At 40.6% G+C, this 22,565-nt stretch overlaps 1 long non-coding RNA gene across 1 annotated transcript; it reads right to left on the reverse strand.

The window, feature by feature from the left end:
• Window positions 1-5,250: 5,250 nt before the first annotated feature.
• Window positions 5,251-14,694, reverse strand: LOC118494329. Its single transcript, XR_004896453.1, has 3 exons — window positions 14,610-14,694; window positions 7,973-7,978; window positions 5,251-5,261 (listed from the first exon to the last, which is right to left on the reverse strand). It is a non-coding gene; the product is annotated as an uncharacterized LOC118494329 (long non-coding RNA).
• Window positions 14,695-22,565: the final 7,871 nt, after the last annotated feature.

The raw sequence follows: 22,565 nt of genomic DNA on the forward strand, positions 1-22,565 counted from the left end.
TTAAAAAACAAAACCCTTTCTCTGGAAAAACCTTCCGGACTCTTATTTTGAAGCTCAGCAACTAATCTGCACCGGAAGCTGTAGTCTTCACTGCGGCTAACTTCACACTTTGAATAAGATGGCGTCTAACAGGAAGGTGTGTTAGCAGAGTCTCTTTGTTGTGTTGAGAAAGAGGTAAAATGTGTAAAGTCCAGATGCTGAGAGCGTTGGTGGAGCAGCGACTAACTGCGGCTGCTGAAGAGATATTTGGGCTGTTTGAAAGAACGATAGCAGAGTACGAGGAGGAACTTTGTCGTTCAAAAGAGGAGAACGAGCGACAACGGGAGCTACTGGACGCTGTTTACAACCCTCAGCTTCGGCTACACAGAGCAGGTTTGGTCCCTTTACTTCTAGAAACTCAGGATGTTTGTATCTGAATGTATTGGTTGGTTCATTAAACATTGTGAAGGACTGACGAGGCACAGAAATGAAATCGCCTCTTTTAAAACTGGAGGGCCTCTGTTACAGTTAAAGTCCTGCAGTGAAAATGTTACTTCAGTAAAAGTACTAATACCACACTGTATAAATACTCTGTTACAGTAACAGTCCTGCAGTGAAAATGTTCCTTCAGTAAAAGTGTGTAAGTCTCATCAGGAGAATGTAGTTAAAGTATTAAACTATTGTAGTGTGTGTAAAGGATCAACCAGCTGTGTGTGTAATGGTCTGATCATCTCAGCGTGACTTGTAGCCGTTATATTGTTGACTAGTTTACTTTAGAATCAAACATCAGATTTATAAACTACATGTGTTTAGTGAGCAGGAATCTGAATGGGTAAAGTAACTAGTAACTAAAGTAACTAGTAACTAAAGCTGGAACAGATGAATGTAGCGGAGTAACTAAAGTAACTAGTAACTAAAGTAACTAGTAACTAAAGCTGGAACAGATGAATGTAGCGGAGTAACTAAAGTAACTAGTAACTTAAGTAACTAGTAACTAAAGTAACTAGTAACTAAAGCTGGAACAGGTGAATGTAGTGGAGTAACTAAAGTAACTAGTAACTAAAGTAACTAGTAACTAAAGCTGGAACAGGTGAATGTAGTGGAGTAACTAAAGTAACTAGTAACTAAAGCTGTAACAGATGAATGTAGCGGAGTAACTAAAGTAACTAGTAACTAAAGTAACTAGTAACTAAAGCTGTAACAGATGAATGTAGCGGAGTAACTAAAGTAACTAGTAACTAAAGTAACTAGTAACTAAAGCTGGAACAGATGAATGTAGTGGAGTAACTAAAGTAACTAGTAACTAAAGTAACTAGTAACTAAAGCTGTAACAGATGAATGTAGCGGAGTAACTAAAGTAACTAGTAACTAAAGTAACTAGTAACTAAAGCTGTAACAGATGAATGTAGCGGAGTAACTAAAGTAACTAGTAACTAAAGTAACTAGTAACTAAAGCTGTAACAGAGTAATGTAGTGGAGTAACTAAAGTAACTAGTAACTAAAGTAACTAGTAACTAAAGCTGTAACAGAGTAATGTAGTGGAGTAACTAAAGTAACTAGTAACTCAAGTAACTAGTAACTAAAGTAACTAGTAACTAAAGCTGTAACAGAGTAATGTAGTGGAGTAACTAAAGTAACTAGTAACTAAAGCTGTAACAGAGTAATGTAGTGGAGTAACTAAAGTAACTAGTAACTCAAGTAACTAGTAACTAAAGTAACTAGTAACTAAAGCTGTAACAGATGAATGTAGCGGAGTAACTAAAGTAACTAGTAACTAAAGCTGGAACAGATGAATGTAGTGGAGTAACTAAAGTAACTAGTAACTAAAGTAACTAGTAACTAAAGCTGTAACAGAGTAATGTAGTGGAGTAACTAAAGTAACTAGTAACTAAAGCTGTAACAGATGAATGTAGCGGAGTAACTAAAGTAACTAGTAACTAAAGTAACTAGTAACTAAAGCTGTAACAGATGAATGTAGCGGAGTAACTAAAGTAACTAGTAACTAAAGTAACTAGTAACTAAAGCTGTAACAGATGAATGTAGCGGAGTAACTAAAGTAACTAGTAACTAAAGTAACTAGTAACTAAAGCTGTAACAGAGTAATGTAGTGGAGTAACTAAAGTAACTAGTAACTCAAGTAACTAGTAACTAAAGTAACTAGTAACTAAAACTGTAACAGATGAATGTAGCGGAGTAACTAAAGTAACTAGTAACTAAAGTAACTAGTAACTAAAGCTGGAACAGATGAATGTAGTGGAGTAACTAAAGTAACTAGTAACTAAAGCTGTAACAGAGTAATGTAGCGGAGTAACTAAAGTAACTAGTAACTAAAGTAACTAGTAACTAAAGCTGTAACAGAGTAATGTAGTGGAGTAACTAAAGTAACTAGTAACTAAAGTAACTAGTAACTAAAGCTGTAACAGATGAATGTAGCGGAGTAACTAAAGTAACTAGTAACTAAAGTAACTAGTAACTAAAGCTGGAACAGATGAATGTAGTGGAGTAACTAAAGTAACTAGTAACTAAAGTAACTAGTAACTAAAGTAACTAGTAACTAAAGCTGTAACAGATGAATGTAGCGGAGTAACTAAAGTAACTAGTAACTACAGTAACTAGTAACTAAAGCTGTAACAGATGAATGTAGTGGAGTAAAAAGTAGAATATTTCTCTCTGAAATGTAGCGGAGTAGAAGTAGAAAGTGGCATGAAAAGAAAAGACTCAAGTAAAGTACAAGTACCTCAACATCTGGACTGAAGTACAAGTACTGGAGTAAATGTACTTAGTTACATTCCAGCGCTGATAATAAAGAGGCGTTGTTTACTTCATAGGCTGTGTACCTGTGTTATGACATCATCTGGGTCACATGACAGTTAGAAATAACCAAAAGACTTCTACTGGAATTCATTCAAACTTTAATTTTGTTTACATAAATAACATGTTTTCAAATTTGACAGAAAGAGACAATGTTATTGTTAATGATAATTATATCAGAGACAATTATATGTGTAGAAACATGTTGAAGTGTTCCAGCTCCAGGACAATGTGTTGATGTGTGTAGTAGTTTGTGTGGTGGCCGTAGTTGTTGCATGTTGAGCCCAGTAGAGGGCAGCACATACCAGGTATTATAGCAGGATCAGGCTATGATGATTTAGACCAGGGGTTTTCAAATTGGGTGAATGTGAGCCATCTGTCGGTACACGATCCGTTCTGCCTGCACGATCCGTTCTGCACATGCGCAAAATGTTCGCGCATGCGCGGTTGTACGAGGATTTACGACACTGCACGATCTGTTCCACGCTTCCGGTCGACAGCCAAGCTAACGTTAGTTTAGCTAACAGCTAATTCGGCTAACTGCTAGCTGAGACAGCATGTAATAACTTTAAAAGACCCTCAAAATAAAACGTGAAAATAACCGTTAACATATATAACAGCTGTTACGTCAGTTCTACTTTACTTGTGCTCATTTAAAATCCAATCACTCAATACTTGTCTTTATTGTTATTACTGTGAAGTCTTAATTTAGCTGTAGCTGCTTTTCCCGTTACGTTTGAGTTAACGTTATTTTAGACTGAATCTAGCTGTCAGCTAGCGGTTAGCCGAATTAGCTGTTAGCTAAACTAACGTTAGCTTCCCGGTGGAGGCTAGCCATAGGCTAGCGTGGAACAGATCGTGCAGGTCGTATGGATACGTAAAACAGTATTATCTTGCGCATGTGCAGAACGGATCGTGCAGGCAGAACGGATCGTGTACCGACAGCTCCCCTTAGAGCAGGTAAGGACAGCCGAGCACCCCCCCCTTCCCCAAAATCCCGTCCGCCTGCCCTAACCCACACACGCCTCAGCAGTAAAGGACATCTTTTGTGTGTTCCAGGCAATGATGAGTTTCAATAATAACTGATAAAATGTAAATGTTTTTTAATATTGTATTTGAAGACATTTTATTTCCACAACTTTTCTAAAAGTGCATTCATGAATGATACTTCATTTATTATTCATTTAACAGCAAATCATTTCTAACATGCAGGCCTAATTGAGCGTATACTCTTAAAATCACTGAACATCAGTGGGCCTATCCACAAGTCAACAAAGCATGCTTAACATGTGCTATGATGGGGGGGGGCGGGGGGTCTGGGGGTCCACCCCCCAAAATTTTAAGCATTAAACACTAAATATCCTGCATTCTGGTGAATGCTTATGCACCTATTTCTACCTTTTTCTGAATCAATATGCTGGAAATATTTTTATGTAAAGGGAAACAGATTATAATCCCAATATAAAAACATAATGGAAAATATTTCAGTAAGGCTCTCAGGCGTTCTGTATTACTTTATCTATTTATTCTCCTTTTGGATCGACTTTTCTAATTATATCTGAGTCAGCACACATGTAGCTTAGCATCATTTACTCTTACCTTCTCTTTTGCATCTTTTGTTGGGGAAGTAACCTCCTTAAATGTGCATATGACAATTATTCACCTCAATGACACATGAATTCATTTTAATGAATTAATAAACTCCTGGACTGTAATATTTCAGATGTTTGAGCAAGATTTCTGCTCATGTTCAAAACCTTTGTGCACAATCAAAATATAACTCATCCCATCTGTGTTCTCTGAGGTTTGGAGGAGTCGTGATATTTTGTGAAAAATAAAGTTATAATAGGTTATTACAAGAATACAGTCACTATATTTCAGAAAATAATCCACCTGCACCGTAGCCTGCTGTGCATTACGTGATATCTCTGCTGAGACGGTAGATCTCAGACCTCCTGACAGACTCAGAGCCCCGTTTGGGTCTCTGGTCTCTGAATGAGACAAAGTTTAGAGAAGTGGCTGAACGCTGCTCTACATCGGAGGTGGAAAACCAAAACTACAGAAATACACGGAGCACAAACACGACACATGTCCACAGCAGACCGCGTCCTTTATAAACCTGAAGCTGCACAGCTTTTTACAGCGAGAGTGGACACTGAAGCCCCGGCAAAATCAGCTGACGCCGCGTCTGTCAGTGGGAACAATGAGGCTGCACTGCAGAGAGACATAAACACAAGTCGTCCTCCACCTGCAGCTGTGATCTGTATTTGTTTCTAATCAGGGTCAGTGCGGAAAACCCACACTCACACAAGTAGGTGGAGGTGAAGGGGATTAGGACTTTCATAGCCTTAGTGGAGATCTGGGGGAACTCGCTCTCCACAGACAACCGTAATGCGTGATGGACATTTCTCCCGGTCTCTGTCCCACTGCAGCAGAGGAGCAGCCTGGGACCCCGACCAGCTGAAACCTAACTTTAACTCAGGATCATATTTCCTACGTTTGTTGCTGGGTCCTGTCTCCTCCCTTAATGCTGACATCTGTTGACTTGGGACAAGGAAACGATGCATTTTAAAGCTAATACACGCACGCACAGTTACAGATATCAATAGAGCTGCATACAGTTATTTTTTCTTCGCGTGTCGCGCCTCCCCTGTGGCTCTTTGGCGCCCCCCAGGGGAGGCGCGCCTCACCTATTGAGAACCCCTGGTTTAGAGAAAGATAGATGGATAGACTTTTATTAATCCTAAAATGGGAAATTTCAGTCCTACAGCAGCACAATATCAGACACACAGCACACATACAGAATATACATGAAATAATAATAGGATACAATATACATGAAATAATAATAGGATAGAATACAAGAACAAATATTTAAAATGTATACAATTTGGAAATAAAAATGTACAATTAGGTAGGTAGGTAGATAGGGCTGAATGATTTTGGAAAATAATCTAATTGTGATTTTTTTCACCAATATTGTGATTGCGATTTAATCTGCAAATATTTTTTTAAGCTCTTTGTCTTCTGTATTATTCAACAAAGACAAGTTATAAATCATTGTATAGTATGAACAACACAAGATTAGATAGATTAAACTAGCTGTTGTTTCCAGGAGGCCAGGCCTGGATGTGATGATGAAATCAGGTGATGAATGAATTTATATGAAAGACATCTTTTGTTTAACTACTTCAGTCCCAGTAGTATACTGAGCACTGACCGCCTGGTGGAAACATTCATATGAAAGTCAGAAACTAATCACACAAACTAAAGTGCAGATTGCAGAAATATAAAAACAAATATGTGGCTTTACCAAACTCAGTAGTATTTAGATTATTTAATAGGGGTGCACAATATATCGACTCAATATCGTTATCGCGATATCACGTTGCGCAATATTATACCGAAAGTCTCGCGATAATTAAGCGATATTTTGTTTGCGTTGCATCCCGCCCGACATGTACCCAAAGAGTATAGAAGCAACAAGAGGAGAAACTCAACACAACGTTGTGTTACATTCAGTCCAAGATGGCGGAGCTGCAGTTCCATTGAGTTTCTCCTCTTGTTACGTCTATACTCTTTGATGCACCTCTCGAAAAATACACATCACTTGGTAGCGTTGTATTCCCCCCGACTCATTTCCTGGTTCTCCTTCTCCAGAAACAACATGAAATCAAGGAGAGGGTTAACTTTTCCTGCTCCAGATTTTCCACCGTGGTCAGAAAGAACAGAGGAGACACTTTGTTTCTCTCACTATGACTATAGACTCTAGAAAATCGCCGTCACTCTCTCACTTCTACCTCGCTCGACGCACACACCAGATATAAACGTATAAACATCATCTGCGTGGAGCCTCCGCAGAACCATAAAACGAAGCGAAAGAAAAGAAAGGAGCTAAAGAGAGAGCGAAGAGTGGAGCAAAAAGAACACAAAAGTAAGAAAATGAGTGTTGCTCTGGGAGACGACGAAATAACAGAGATTGAAAGGAAACCTGCCTAGCCTACCCCCGGTTGCTTGGCAACAGTAAACAGAAATTCTCCGGTGCTACCTTAAACCACGTCTTAAAAGTTACTTCAGAGGTATTGTTAAGTCACAAGAACGATGTTTTTGGATTTAAAAGTATTTATTTCTCGATAAAAGTAACACAATATATGAGATTAAATGCCAAACATATCAGATATATACATAAATACGATGTCCTGAAGCGTTTTCCGCCATCTTGAATTATTTTCTTCGACTTGAGCCACTGACATACGTCACGCTGCCCTCACGCTGCCTTCACTCTGATTGGCTGTCTCACGCTGCCTTCACTCTGATTGGCAGTCGCTAAATGAATGGTAGTTGTCTCTTGTAGCTAATGTGACTGTAGGGTAATGCCTCCTCCTCCTCGGTAGCTTGGAAATACTTTGGCTTTAAGCCAACAGATGTGCACTGCATTGTTTTTTATACTGTAGTCGTGTATATACAACCAGTAGAACATGTCCTGTTCTATAGACATGCTCTTTATTTATTTTATACTGTCCAACCAGTACAACATGTCCTGTTCTGGAGACACATGTTGGACCAGTCCAATATGACTGTCAGTTGAAATAAACCTTGTTTTGTAAGAAAACTTGTTTTATTTGTTATAAATCTATTTTGATGCGTTTTCCCATAACTTTGGTAATTTTACATATGTTTAAAAATATCGAAATTAATATCAATATCGCAATATCACATTTTATATATATATATATATATATATATATATATATATATATATATATATATATATGTGTGTGTGTATATATGTGTGTGTATATATATATATATGTATGTATGTGTGTGTGTGTGTGTATATATATATATATATATATATATACATACATACATACATACATACATACATACATACATACATACATACTATATTTTTACTTATTTAACTGTCTAGTAAATTTCAAAGACCGTGTTTAAAAAGTGCAATCCACATGTTTGTTTATTACAGTAAATAATAATTAAATAATAGGGGTGCACGATATTGAAAAAATGTGATATTGATATTAATTTCGATATTTTTAAACATATGTAAAATTACCAAAGTTATGGGAAAACGCATCAAAATAGATTTATAACAAATAAAACAAGTTTTCTTACAAAACAAGGTTTATTTCAACTGACAGTCATATTGGACTGGTCCAACATGTGTCTCCAGAACAGGACATGTTGTAACTCAAAGTTAAATGTAATCACTGTCTGAACATTATTATCTAAATATTAATCATAATTATCTCTAGTCAGTAACAGCAACACACAACGCAGACTAAAGTGCAGTTGTTGTGAGAGTGGCACTACCAGCCATAGTGATCCTGATTTCTCACCATTAGCAACTCCCGATCCAGCTCCAGTCAGTGTACTTGATGCTCGCATCAAATCTATCACCAAATCCTCCTTTTTTCATCTTAAAAACCTCCCCAGACTCTGGCCATCACTCTCTGACTCCGTGGCAGAAACAGATGCTCTGTGTAGCCGTGAACCCAGGCTCGGTGATCGTACTAAAGGACGTCATGTCTCTGTGTAGCTGTACTAAAGGACGTCATGTCTCTGTGTAGCCGTACTAAGGGACATCATGTCTCTGTGATCGTACTAAGGGACATCATGTCTCTGTGTAGCCGTGAACCCAGGCTCGGTGACCGTACTAAAGGACATCATGTCTCTGTGTAGCCGTACTAAGGGACGTCATGTCTCTGTGTAGCCGTACTAAGGGACATCATGTCTCTGTGTAGCCGTACTAAGGGACGTCATGTCTCTGTGTAGCCGTACTAAAGGACGTCATGTCTCTGTGTAGCCGTACTAAGGGACGTCATGTCTCTGTGTAGCCGTACTAAAGGACGTCATGTCTCTGTGTAGCCGTACTAAAGGACATCATGTCTCTGTGTAGCCGTACTAAAGGACGTCATGTCTCTGTGTAGCCGTACTAAAGGACGTCATGTCTCTGTGTAGCCGTACTAAAGGACGTCATGTCTCTGTGTAGCCGTACTAAAGGACGTCATGTCTCTGTGTAGCCGTACTAAGGGACGTCATGTCTCTGTGTAGCCGTACTAAGGGACGTCATGTCTCTGTGTAGCCGTACTAAGGGATGTCATGTCTCTGTGTAGCCGTACTAAGGGGCATCATGTCTCTGTGTAGCCGTACTAAAGGACGTCATGTCTCTGTGTAGCCGTACTAAGGGGCATCATGTCTCTGTGTAGCCGTACTAAGGGGCATCATGTCTCTGTGTAGCCGTACTAAGGGGCATCATGTCTCTGTGTAGCCGTACTAAGGGGCATCATGTCTCTGTGTAGCCGTGAACCCAGGCTCGGTGACTGTCGGGTGGCATTTTGCTTACTTGACAAACTGGTGTTCGGCATTTTAGCCATGCAACTGTCGTAGATGGCTTTGTGGGTTTTTTTGTGCTGATACAGGTTCGTAGTGTTACCCTGTGAGGTAGCAACGTTAACGAGACAGGTTTTGCACAATACCCGAAGCTGCGCATCATCTTAATAGTCCCACAAAAGTGACATACTGTTCCTATTTAGGACTAAAGTTTCTGTCGAGCCTGAGCCCACTGTACAACAGGTCAAGGCGTAGTTAGCGTGCCAAGTTGATGCTTTCTTTGCGGAGTGCACACCGCTTTGCTCTGGCGAGTCACATGACCAAATCGCAACCTTTTTGATTAGGAAATCGCGTTTTAACATATCGCGATATTATTGCAAATAAGATTAATCGTTCAGCCCTAATAGATAGATGGATAGATAGACTTTTATTAATCCCAAAATGGGAAATTTCAGTCCTACAGCAGCAAAATATCAGACACACAGCACACATACAGAATATACATGAAATAATAAATAAATAGGATAGAATACAAGAGCAATTATTGAAATTGTTATATTAATAAAAATAATATTATATTATTCAAAATGGCAGCTAGCATCGAGCTAGCGGAAAAATGACGGAAAATTGATAAATTATGGACATCAAGTGGATAAATCTTAGATATAAGGGTTTGGATTTATTGCTGAACAACAACTTCCAGGCTGGATAGAAAACCTTCTGTAAAGGCTACAAAGACACCAAAGACACCCCCGTGATGGCTAACTCCTTAGCTTTTAGCAGCAAAAATCGGTAAGTTTCTACATTAAACCGTTATCAAATTATCTAAATATTAATCAGAGGTGCCGTTTTGTGTCGTCTACGACGCGGTCGGGTTCTGAGGGTTAATTGTGAATCAAAACAGTTATCAAAATTAAAAAATTCTGGTAACACTGCTCACTCAGAGTAACATTAATAAAACTGGTTGTGCTTTTGGATAGGGGTGATCCAGTCAGATACTCAGGATTGGTATCAATCCAAACTGTAATAATTGAACTAACTAAAATGCAAAGGAATGTAAACAACAAAGACTTTTTAGTGCAAACTGCATAATGACACAAACCTTTAACAATAAACTTGGTGACTGCCCTGTTGTCAACATTGAACTAATGGAGAACTAACTTAAATGCAAAGGAATGGAATTGAGTTGCCTTGTTGCTGAAAGGTGCTGTAGAAATAAAGTTGCCTTGCCTTACAACCTCAGCCTGTCAGTCAGTCACCAGGGCACAGAAACCACTGTTGTGCCTGTATGTCTCAGGAGGAAGTGTCACCGCGAACGCTCTCGGCTCTCCATTAATATCATATCGCAGCAAACGCTGTCTGCGTGAAGTTTTGAAAACTGTAACCACACTTGAAACCACTTTATCAGCATTACAGTGACTCTCTGGGACTTCAACAGAACTGCAGAGCCGACGTAGTTCTCCCACACCCTCGCGATTTACACGTGAGTGACGCTCATAGACAGTTAAAGAAACGCGACGCATCAACGCAAATTATTTGTGTCGACGCATTTACGTAATCAATGACAATGACGTCAACTATGTCGACGAATCGTACCAGCCCTAGTCTGTGTTTGTTTGTGTGTCTGCCTGTGTGTGTGTGTGTGTGTGTGTGTGTGTGTGTGTGTGTGTGTGTGTGTGTGAGTGAGTGAAACGGGTTAGCTAGGCTACTGAGAATGTTATTTTTCATTTGAATGTTTATGTCGCGGCCGGAAAATTAACGAGCGACGTCATTGCGTTATAATCGATTATGGTGGGCTACTGCATCGATGCAGCATCGTCCATGTCCGCATCCCGATGCATCGATTATTTGATTAATTTCAACACCCCTACTGTCAATTGGCGGGGTCATATATCAGCGTTTCCTTCAGGTTTAAAGTTTACTTGGTGGTGGGTGGCGCGGGATGTGATGGCACGGCACGTGATTCCTGGGTTCAGTAAAAACTAGTCAAACGAAGGTTTATGAACTATTTATTAAAAACAATGACTAGGCTAGGGGCGGCCTCTGGCTCGCCCAGTGGGAGCGTTCGCCCCATGTTGGCTGGGTCCTGCAGCGGCGTAGGTTCGGGTCCGACCTGCTGCCCTTTGCTGCGTGTCATCCCCCTTCTCTTTCCCCCTTTCATGTCTATCCACTGTCACTACAATAGAGGGAAAAGCCCCCAAAAAAATTAGTAATAAAAAATAATATTAAACATACAAGACTAAAAGATGATACAGATGAAGTGTAGCCAAGATGTGCTTTGTCAATTAAATCTGGTTGGTTTATCAAATGTTCTGATTGACAGAGCCCAAATAGGCTATTATATGTAACTTAACCTTAATACTATGATCCATACAGACAGTTACATGTTATTATAAATCTCAACACTGTCTCATCCTAATTTCTGTTAAATCATATAAGACTAAGGCTATCTAAAGTTAGATCTTTGTTAATTTTTCCTAATTTTTGTGTTTTATTCCGTGTTTTGGGGATAGTAAACATGCTGTTTTGTAGGCCACTATAGCTACATGTCCTTGTTGCATTCATTAAGATCTCATCTGAAGATTTCTGTCATTCTAACAACTCTGTCAGTAAATTTAAGTAAAAGAAGGCTTTGCTTAACCTGGACGAATGCACCACACGAAACTCAGATGTGTGGGGGGTCATTTCTAAATCACATGAGGTCCCCAGATGATACTAATCCTGTGCGAATAGGGCGATAGATGATACAAACTACCTTTCTTACCTCTGGTTTTTTGTCTTAATTCTGTTTCTGTTTGTATTCCTGTTTCCTGCAGATGTTGAGCAGCTGTCGGTGGTTAAAGAAGAGATTCCCCCTGAGCAGCAGGAGTGTAGCTCCAGTGTGGACCAGCAGGAGCCAGAGCCCCCCCCACACATTAAAGAGGAACAGGAGGAACTGTGGAGCAGTCAGGAGGGAGAGCAGCTTCAAGGGCTGGAGGAGGCTGATATCACCAAGTTCCCATTCACTCCTGTCCCTGTGAAGAGTGGAGATGATGAAGAGGAAGCTCAGTCCTCACAGCTTCATCACAGACAAACTCAACACATGGAAACAGAAGCTGATGGAGAGGACTGTGGAGGACCAGAACCAGCCAGGAACTCACATCCACTTTTACAACCAGAGACTGAAGACCAGACTGGAGACTCTCTGAAACATGATTCAAGATGTAAGAAAACATTCAGCTCCTCTGAGTGTCCTACCATATTCCCCCGAACACCGAGGTCCTGTGATAACATTAGTCCCGCGTGAATCGACATGTCTGTGATTTGGCGGAGTCGTATATCATTTTTCAAGGTTTTTGTTTCCTGTGCGCTTTTCTATCACTCTCGCGGAGACGGATACGGGATGCAAGAATTTATTTAACTTCCAAATTATAATTGTAAGTCAATAGTTCTTCAATCAATAAACCTATTTACTTGATTCAACTACAACAAAGGCAAAGACAAGCAAACGTGGTGTGTGTGGACGCAGCCTTCATGACCAACCTAGTCTGGACCGCTGTCCGACCGGAGACCTCCGTCCCCGAGTTGACGCACTCCCCGTGGCTTCGTCCGAAGGCTGACGGTGATGCTGTGTGGGCGCCGCCGCGGCGGGGATGATAGGGTATGAGCCTCTGGTAACTTCTACTGGGCCTGGCCCAAAAAGATACGGAACCCCAAGTGCGGTGCGGCAGCCTCGCCCTGGCCGTCCTCCGGGCGCCTACGGGTACCCAACTCTTGGGTACAGATACAGTATGTCGGTAAATTCAAGTAATAGAAGGCTTTGCTTATCCTTTGCGAATGCGCCACGCAAAACTCATTTCTAAATCACATGAGGTCCCCAGATGATACTAATCTTGTGCGAATAGGGCTATAGATGATACAAACTACCTCTGGTTTTTGTCTTAATTCTGTTTCTGTTTGTGTTTCCTGCAGATGTGAAGCAGCTGTTGGTGGTTAAAGAAGAGGTTCCCCCTGAGCAGCAGGAGTGTAGCTCCATTGTGGACCAGCAGGAGCCAGAGCCCCCCCCACACATTAAAGAGGAACAGGAGGAACTGTGGAGCAGTCAGGAGGGAGAGCAGCTTCAAGGGCTGGAGGAGGCTGATATCACCAAGTTCCCATTCACTCCTGTCCCTGTGAAGAGTGAAGATGATGAAGAGGAAGCTCAGTCCTCACAGCTTCATCAGAGACAAACTCAACACATGGAAACAGAAGCTGATGGAGAGGACTGTGGAGGACCAGAACCAGCCAGGAACTCACATCCACTTTTACAACCAGAGACTGAAGACCAGACTGGAGACTCTTCAGAGACTAAAGTCAGTGATGGTGATTGGGAGGAGAGCACTCAGTCAGGTTTAAACTCTCTGAAACATGATTCAAGACAAACATTCAGCTGCTCTGAGTGTGGGAGAAGATTTGGCCACAACCAACATCTGAAGAGACACATCATGACTCACACAGGAGAGAAAACATTCAGCTGCTCTGAGTGTGGGAGGAGATTTGATCGCAAGTCAAATCTGAGCAGACACATGATAACTCACACAGGAGAGAAGCCTTTCAGCTGCTCCGAGTGCGGTAAAGGGTTCACTTTAAATGCAAATCTAAAGACACATCTGAGAATCCACACAGGAAATAAGCCATTCAGTTGCTCAGTTTGTGCGCAAAGATTTTTTCAAAAAGCACATGTGATTAAACACATGAGAATCCACAGGGGATGAAAGTCACTCAGCTGCTCTGAGCGAGACAAGATTTTAATATTCTTTGTACTGTATTCCTATGTTGTTTCATTTGTTGTTTGCCCCCGCTGTAAAACCAATTGCCCTCCCAGGACAAAATAATAAAGTGGAAAGTTGGGAAAATGTTGAGTTTTATATCAGCAGTGAATTAACTTGTGATCATCAAACAGTAAAATAAATCTGATATCTAGTACGCGGGAAAGTAACTAAACTTCAAACTACAGAGATTTATAGAAGCTACAAAAGTACTGACCGCTGAACTCACAGATACTTTAACCCTCCTGGTGTCCTCGGGTCAAATCTGACCCTTTTTCTAAAAGTTTCTACATCAGAATTTTGGGGTTTTTTTAACCAACTTTTCAACAAAAAAAAAAAAATAACCTGGATAGTTCCATACAACGCTCCTCACAGGTAAAATATAATAAGTTCACTACTTTAATTGAATTTGAGTGTTAAATTTAATAGCATTTGAAGAAAAAAATTATAAAAAAAAATGTTTAAGAAAGTGACAAAAATGTCGGAAAAAGTGACAAAAATAATTGGATAAAAGTGACAAAAATGTCAAAAGTTGGACCTTGAAAAACAAAAAGGTGCATGGTCAACTGGAAGACAGCACAAGGGTTAAAAAAAAAACAACCTTTTGGACTTTTATTTTGAAGCTCAGCAACTAATCTGCACCGGAAGCTGTAGTCTTCACTGCGGCTAACTTCACACTTTGAACGAGATGGCGTCTAGCAGAAAGGTGTGTTAGCAGAGTGTCTTAGTTGTGTAGAGAAAGAGGTAAAATGTGTAAAGTCCAGATGCTGAGAGCGTTGGTGGAGCAGCGACTAACTGCGGCTGCTGAAGAGATATTTGGGCTGTTTGAAAGAACGATAGCAGAGTACGAGGAGGAACTTTGTCGTTCAAAAGAGGAGAACGAGCGACAACGGGAGCTACTGGACGCTGTTTACAACCCTCAGCTTCGGCTACACAGAGCAGGTTTGGTCATTAAACCTTCAGTTGATCTTTCTCTCCTTCCTGTCATCTCTTCTCTCAGCAACCATATGACGATAGGACGGATGTAAATAAGCATTTGTTCATAAGATCTATTGTAATCTTCGCTCTTTAACAGGCCTTCGCCAAACCCACCAGACTCCATGTAAATAATCACTACTTTTATCATCGTAAAACACACTGCATTCAAAGTCGACAGGCACAAAATAAAACTATCAAAAGCCGTCTTGGTTTGTCTTTCCACTGTTCCAACAATCACCACTCTGGTTTGGTTGAAATTAACCCATAATTCACCGATTTACATGTGGAACTATGCTGGCTCTATACACGCTAAAAGTACTGATTATTTACATGGAGTCTGGTGGGTTTGGTGATGGTGATTTCGGGGCTGTTTTCTAGATAAACAAAGGATCTTATTGAATATGTATTCCCTTAGGACTGTATAGGTGATTGTTACATAGTAGTGATGTTCACCTTGGAACACAACAGCACAGTATTGTAACCACTGAGGGAGAGAGAGAGAGTGTGTGTGCTTACATAATTGCAAAAGGGTTCTCCAATGTTTTCTCAGTTAGCCTTTCAAAGTGATATCAGATTAGTAAACAGAATGAGCCTGTGGACCATTGGATGAATGGTTGCTGATAATGGGCAATGTAGATATTGGGTTAAAGATCAGCCACTTCTTTCTACAACAGTCGAGAACCCTTTTGCAATTATGTAAGCGCGCACACACGCACACGCACACACACATACATTATGTAAACACATAATGTAATCTGAAAACTGCTGCCCTGGTTAAAATAACAATGCAACTGATCTCGTATTCTGTCTATAATGGAGTGGAATGGAAATTTCTAAGTGATCCCAAACGTTTGACCGGTTGTGTGTGTGTGTGTGTGTGTGTGTGTGTGTGTGTGTGTGTGTCCATTTAAAATTCACTGTTTGGCCGTCGGTACAAGTCTGACCGCCGGCCTAGTTTTTGCGGTGTGTTGGAGATAGAAATACAAATCAGGAAATGACTCCGTTACAATCAGCAAGTTACTCAGACATACATACATACATACATACATACTCACTCACACACATACAGAAACAACAAGAAATATACTAGAAATAATAAACAAATAAGATAAAAAAAATAAGATAGCAAAGATAAAAATGCCAAAACAACTACTGAAAAAAAATATACTTAGAGGGATGAAAAAGAATGTATATTTACATACAAGTGTAGAATCAAATGTACAACCTACATACTATACTGTACGTAGTGTATGTAACAAAATGAAATACGTATAATGTTAAATATGAAGTAACCAGCAAGTAGCATAATAGTGCAATATTGTAATATATTGAGAGGAATCCATTGGTCAGTTTAACCCATGTGTTTGTTTTTACTAGGGCTGCAACTAACGATTATTTTCATAGTCGCAGGATAATCTGTTGATTATTTTCTCGATTAGTTGTTTGGTCTCTAAAATGTCAGAAAATGGTGAAAAATGTGGATCAGTGTTTCTCAAACGCCCAAGATGTCTTGTTTTGTCCACAACTCAAAGATATTCAGTTTCCTGTCCCAGAGGAGAGAAGAAACTAGAACATATTCACATTTAACAAGCTGGAATCAGAGAATTTTTACTTTTGTCTTTAAAAAAAATTACTCAAACTGACCAATCCATTATCAAAATAGTTGGCGATTAATTTAAAAGTTGACAACTAATCGATCAATCATTGCAGCTCTAGTTTTTACCCGTTTTTATTTACGATGCTGAAGTTGGCATCCGATTAGCAGCTTCCGATTCGGCATTTTAGGGAAACTTAAAGCTGAAGTTTGGGAAACATAACTTCCGTTGCTGAGTGACTGATCCTCCGTTTTCTGAACCTCTGACTGTATTGAAAGAGTGTTAGTCATTAAGGTAAATTATTAATCATGTCTAAAACACACTTTTAGATTTGTGAAAGCTTTATTATCTTCATGAGAACGCAATAAAGGGAAATTTCAGAGTTTTTTTCATATGTAGACCACATTAGACCAGGTCCAGAGCCAAAACCACTACACCTAGACTTGTCAAATCTGGACTTAATTATCCCAGAGAGGCAAAATATTCTTTAGGCCCTGTCACACCAACCCGAAAATCGGCCGTCAGACAGTCTGGCGAGGTCGGTGACTCGAGTCTGTTTGGTGTCTTCCGTGCCGTCGTCCGTCAGAGGAGCCGTCAGCCTTCATTTGCATTTTCTTCAGCCTGACTTGCTGGGTCGGAGGGCGGGCAGTCGGACTCAATGACCCATCTGATTGGTGGAGCGCTAACCCGGAAATGACGAACGGGATGAGTGACGAACGCCTCTCAAAATCTGACGAAAATCTTTGCCGATCTGAAATGAAGACAGATTCAACTGCATGGCCTATTTCTCTCTTAAAATGTTTTCAGAAACACGTTCCGGTGAACTATTTTAGTCCAATATGAGATCGTATTTCATCGTATATCGTTTAATATCCTGTGTGTCTGTAGCCGATGCTATGCACCTGTAACCCCGTCAAGGAAAGGGTTAACAGAAACGTAGTGTTGGCCAATCAGAGGAGGTTGTGCCAGACTCCCGCCTTTGGCTGAGTCTCTATCTGATCTGCCAGAAGGAGAGCAGGAGACGGTTTAGTTTAACGTTGGAAGTCCCCAGAGAAGAAGTTGGTAATTTCATGGTGCAGATTAGAACCCAAATTGAAACGTAAGCAACTAAAATTGCCGAATGTTAGAACATTGTGTCAAACTAGTCGTTATTACTGAGACTTATAGAGTGTCAGGTTTAGTTCCATCATAGTGTTAATAGTGTCAACAAACGTTAGCTGACGTTGTTGTTCAGTAGCTAGCTCAGAGATTATCTGATAATGAAATTACTGATTTACTGAATATAAATTATTAGATTATCTGATAATGAAATTACTGACCTTTTAGGGGCTGAGCCCCCCCTAAAGGTCTGATCCTAGAATCGCCCCTGGTGTGTAGGAACCCAAATGGTCCAGTCTGTGTCACCTTTGTCCTCACAGGTAGCTTCCCAGCCATCACTTACAGGGTAGATCTGAGTTCCTCTGAGTTCCTCAGAACATTTGAAATAGTTAGCTAAAAGTACTGTCTAAACAGTTAAAATAGTTATGAGTTCCTCAGATCTACCACACACGTTTGCCACTAGGTGGCGCTATAGCAAAAGTATGCGTTTTGGCCTATAACTCCCATACCTTTTTAAAAAAAAAAAAAAAAAAAAAGTATATCCCTGCGTTCCCTGAATGGAGATGAATCTCGTTATAGAGGCCACGACCATTTCCAACTATAATTTTTTTTCCCACTTAATCGCGATATATTGGAAACCAACTTTTTCAAACTCCTCCAAGACCATAAGTCTGATTTGCACAAAACCTGGCGCATAATATCTCCAGATGGCCCTGACAAGAGCAATGCCAGAAATCGGCCGGAACTCACTGGTACTGAGTACCAGCACTCCTGATTTTTGTCCACATGAACAACATTTCTCTGTAATGTCTCTGTGTGTTTCCCTTTTTCCTGCAGATGTTGTGCAGCTGTTGGTGGCTAAAGAAGAGGTTCCCCCTGAGCAGCAGGAGTGTAGCTCCAGTGTGGACCAGCAGGAGCCAGAGCCCCCCCCAAACATTAAAGAGGAACAGGAGGAACTGTGGAGCAGTCAGGAGGGAGAGCAGCTTCAAGGGCTGGAGGAGGCTGATATCACCAAGTTCCCATTCACTCCTGTCCCTGTGAAGAGTGAAGATGATGAAGAGGAAGCTCAGTCCTCACAGCTTCATCACAGACAAACTCAACACATGGAAACAGAAGCTGATGGAGAGGACTGTGGAGGACCAGAACCAGCCAGGAACTCACATCCACTTTTACAACCAGAGACTGAAGACCAGACTGGAGACTCTTCTGATCCTGAGACTGATGACAATGCTGATTGGAAGGAGACCAGAGAACCTCAGTCAGCTTTAAACTCTCTGAAACATGATTCAAGATGTAAGATGTAAAAACATTTAGCTGCTAAAAGTACTGTTGAAACATTTGAAATGGTTATCTAAAAGTACTGTCTGTTTAGACAGTACTTTTAGATAACTCTTTTAACTAAAAGAGTTATCTAAAAGTACTGACTAAACAGTTCTCTGTATTTGATTTTGTTTCCTGCAGATGTTGAGCAGCTGTTGGTGGTTAAAGAAGAGGTTCCCCCTGAGCAGCAGGAGTGTAGCTCCAGTGTGGACCAGCAGGAGTCAGAGCCCCCCCCACACATTAAAGAGGAACAGGAGGAACTGTGGAGCAGTCAGGAGGGAGAGCAGCTTCAAGGGCTGGAGGAGGCTGATATCACCAAGTTCCCATTCACTCCTGTCCCTGTGAAGAGTGAAGATGATGAAGAGGAAGCTCAGTCCTCACAGCTTCATCAGAGACAAACTCAACACATGGAAACAGAAGCTGATGGAGAGGACTGTGGAGGACCAGAACCAGCCGGGAACTCACATCCACTTTTACAACCAGAGACTGAAGACCAGACTGGAGACTCTTCTGATCCTGAGACTGGAGACAGTGCTGATTGGAAGGAGACCAGAGAACCTCAGTCAGCTTTAAACTCTCTGAAACATGATTCAAGATGTAAGAAACGATTCAGCTGCTCAGAGTGTGGGAGGAGATTTGGCTGCAAGGGAAGTCTGAATAGACACATGATAACGCACACAGGAGAGAAGCCTTTTAGCTGCTCAGCTTGTAATAAATCTTTTACACAGAGTGGAGATTTACATAAACACATGAGAACTCACACAGGAGAAAAACCTTTTAGTTGCTCTGTTTGTAATAAATCTTTTACACAGAGTGGAGATTTACAGAAACACGTGAGAACTCACACAGGAGAAAAACCTTTCAGTTGCTTAGTTTGTGATAAAAGATTTTCACGCAAGGACCATCTGAAACAACACATGTTAACTCATACAGGCTTAAACTTTTCAGCTGCTCAGTCTGTAAGAAATCTTTTACACGGAGAGGAAATTTACGGTCACACATGGCCGTAGTCCACACAGGAGAGAAAAGATTTAGCTTCAGTGTTCGTAACAAAAGATTTGTTCTGATGTCAAAACACATAAATGTGTTGGTCCGATGGAAACAGAAGCTGATGGAGAGGACTGTGGAGGACCAGGACCAGCCAGGAACTCACATCCACATCCACTTTTACAACCAGAGACTGAAGACCAGACTGGAGACTCTTCTGAACCTGAGACTGATGACAGTGCTGATTGGAAGGAGACCAGAGAACCTCAGCAACATAGATTTTTTTTTTTTGACTATTTAACAACTTATTGATAGGATTAAATCAGCCCTGTATAACAGTATATACACAGAAGGAAAGTTTCTTGATTAATCAAAAGCTTTCAATAAAGTTAATCATGAAATCTTACTCGCCAAACTAAGTTCCTGTGGCTTTCAAGGTTCACTACTTCAATGATTACGTGAATACTTAAGAAATAGCAAACATAATCAAAAGTGTTCATATTAATCTTGTGCGGGGTCCCACAGGGATCAATCCTTGGCTCTATTCTTTTTCTCATTTAGATAAACGACCTAGCCTCTGTCTCCTAAGCTGTGTTGAGTGAAAAGAAAATCAACCCAGATTGGTTGGTTCCATTCATCTCTGAAGTAAAGGCTGGACTACAATAGAGCTGTTTGGAGCAGTTTGGGAACAGTGTTTTCTGTTGGAGATGGTAAGTCCTTTTGGGGTGGACTTTGGGCTTTTTCACTTTGTAAACCTATAACATGTACAAAAAAGATATATAACCCTATAAAGGAAAAGTAAGAGGCAGCATGGCGGTGTGCCACGGCAGTCTGGCAGGTCATGCTGGAGCGCACGCAAACAACATTGCCAAATTTGCCTTCCTACAAAAAAACGATTTGTGTTATAAATATACACACAAAAACCGTAGACTGGCCGACATAGTTCAAAGACTATTTGTTTTAAACTGTCTTGCACTATTGCTACTATCTGTGCAAAGCTGCCATTCATGCCAACAACAACAACCTGGCTGTGAACCCAACATTCAACGCGGCTTCACTCTCAACCCATGGAGCCAATATGTAACCTATGTTAAAATTCTAAACAATGGCCGTGCTACCCATCCACCAACCTGGACAAATACCCAAGGAGCTGAGAACTTAAGACAACCGCACACCTGATGGCAATCCTCCTGCTGGCTGGTGATATCCAACTAACTACCGTATTTTCTGGACTATAAGTCGCACTTTTTTTCATACTTTGGCTGGTCCTGCGACTTATAGTCGGGTGCGACTTATATATCAAAATATATATAATTTAACATGTTTTTAAATGTTATTTCATACTGAAAACATTACCATCTACAGCCGCGAGAGGCGCTCTAGGCTTGTGACAACTATATGCTGCTCCTAAAGACAACTGAGAAAGAAAAGAAAATCCTATTCTGCAGATTATAAACTGCAGGTAGTAAAATATGCAGCCAAAAACGGTAATCGAGCAGCACAAAGAAAGTTTGGAGTGAGAGAGAAACTCGCAAGGGACTGGCGAAAAGGTGACTCTTACTGCAATGAAGGAAACAAAGAAAGCTAATCGGCTAATCGGCTAGTCGGCTAATCGCGGGCTGAAAGCAAGATGGCCAGAGCTGGAGGAACGAGTCCACAGATGGGTGCTTGAACAGCGTCCTGCTGGGAGAGGCTCGTCAACGCTGCAGTTACGTCTCCACGCCCTGGTAGTTGTTCTGTGTGCTACTGTGTAGTTGAATAACTGTTAATGTGTTACGTTAACATACCGGACACCTACCGTATTCAGCCCCTTGTTCTGTGTGCTGTTGTGTAGTTGAATAACTTGCCTTTCCTGTTCTTGGTCTTGGATTTTGTGAAATAAATTTCTAAATAAATGCGACTTATAGTCCAGTGCGACTTATATATGTTTTTTTCCTCTTCATGACGCATTTTTTGACTGATGCGACTTATACTCCGGAGCGACTTATAGTCCGGAAAATACGGTAACTGCTGGCAATCTGCTTCCCTCTCCGGGTGCCTTGGATTTTGGTAATGGTCAGAAATTCGCCGGGAGTGGGATGAAGAAAACAGTCCCGCGCAGGGCTCTAGCTTGCACCTCCTCCACTGAGTGAATTTATACAACAGAAGAACAGCAGTGGCAGGGCAACTAGGGCAGTACAGTCTAGACGTAGTAAGTTTGGCCAAACAGTCTTCTCAGTACGGACCTCACATTACTGGAACTGCCTTCCTATTGAACTCCGAGAAAGCACCAGCTATCTATCATTTAAAACCACACTCAACAGATGGATTAAAAACAATCAAAACTGCAGCCATCAATAGCTGGTTTACCTCATCCCAGGTACTGCCCTTCTTTGAATTGTAGGCTACTTATTTTTTATTTATTTTATTTGTCCCTCTCTCTTTTTTCTTTTTTTTTTCTTTCTTAATTTGCTTTCTATCTTTCTTGCATGTTTTTGTATTAATGTAATATGATGATGTGTGGACCTGCCAATGGACTACAGATGAAAATGAGCTTTTTTTGCTAACATTTCCATTTTGAGTGTAAACAGAAAATGTCAATTGATGTGCATTTCCCCTTTTAAATAAACAAATAAATAAATAAATAAAGGGAAAAAGCCCAAAAGCATAATATGAG

Source organism: Sander lucioperca, chromosome 23, assembly GCF_008315115.2.
Source record: "Sander lucioperca isolate FBNREF2018 chromosome 23, SLUC_FBN_1.2, whole genome shotgun sequence".
Classification (NCBI taxonomy): domain Eukaryota; kingdom Metazoa; phylum Chordata; class Actinopteri; order Perciformes; family Percidae; genus Sander; species Sander lucioperca.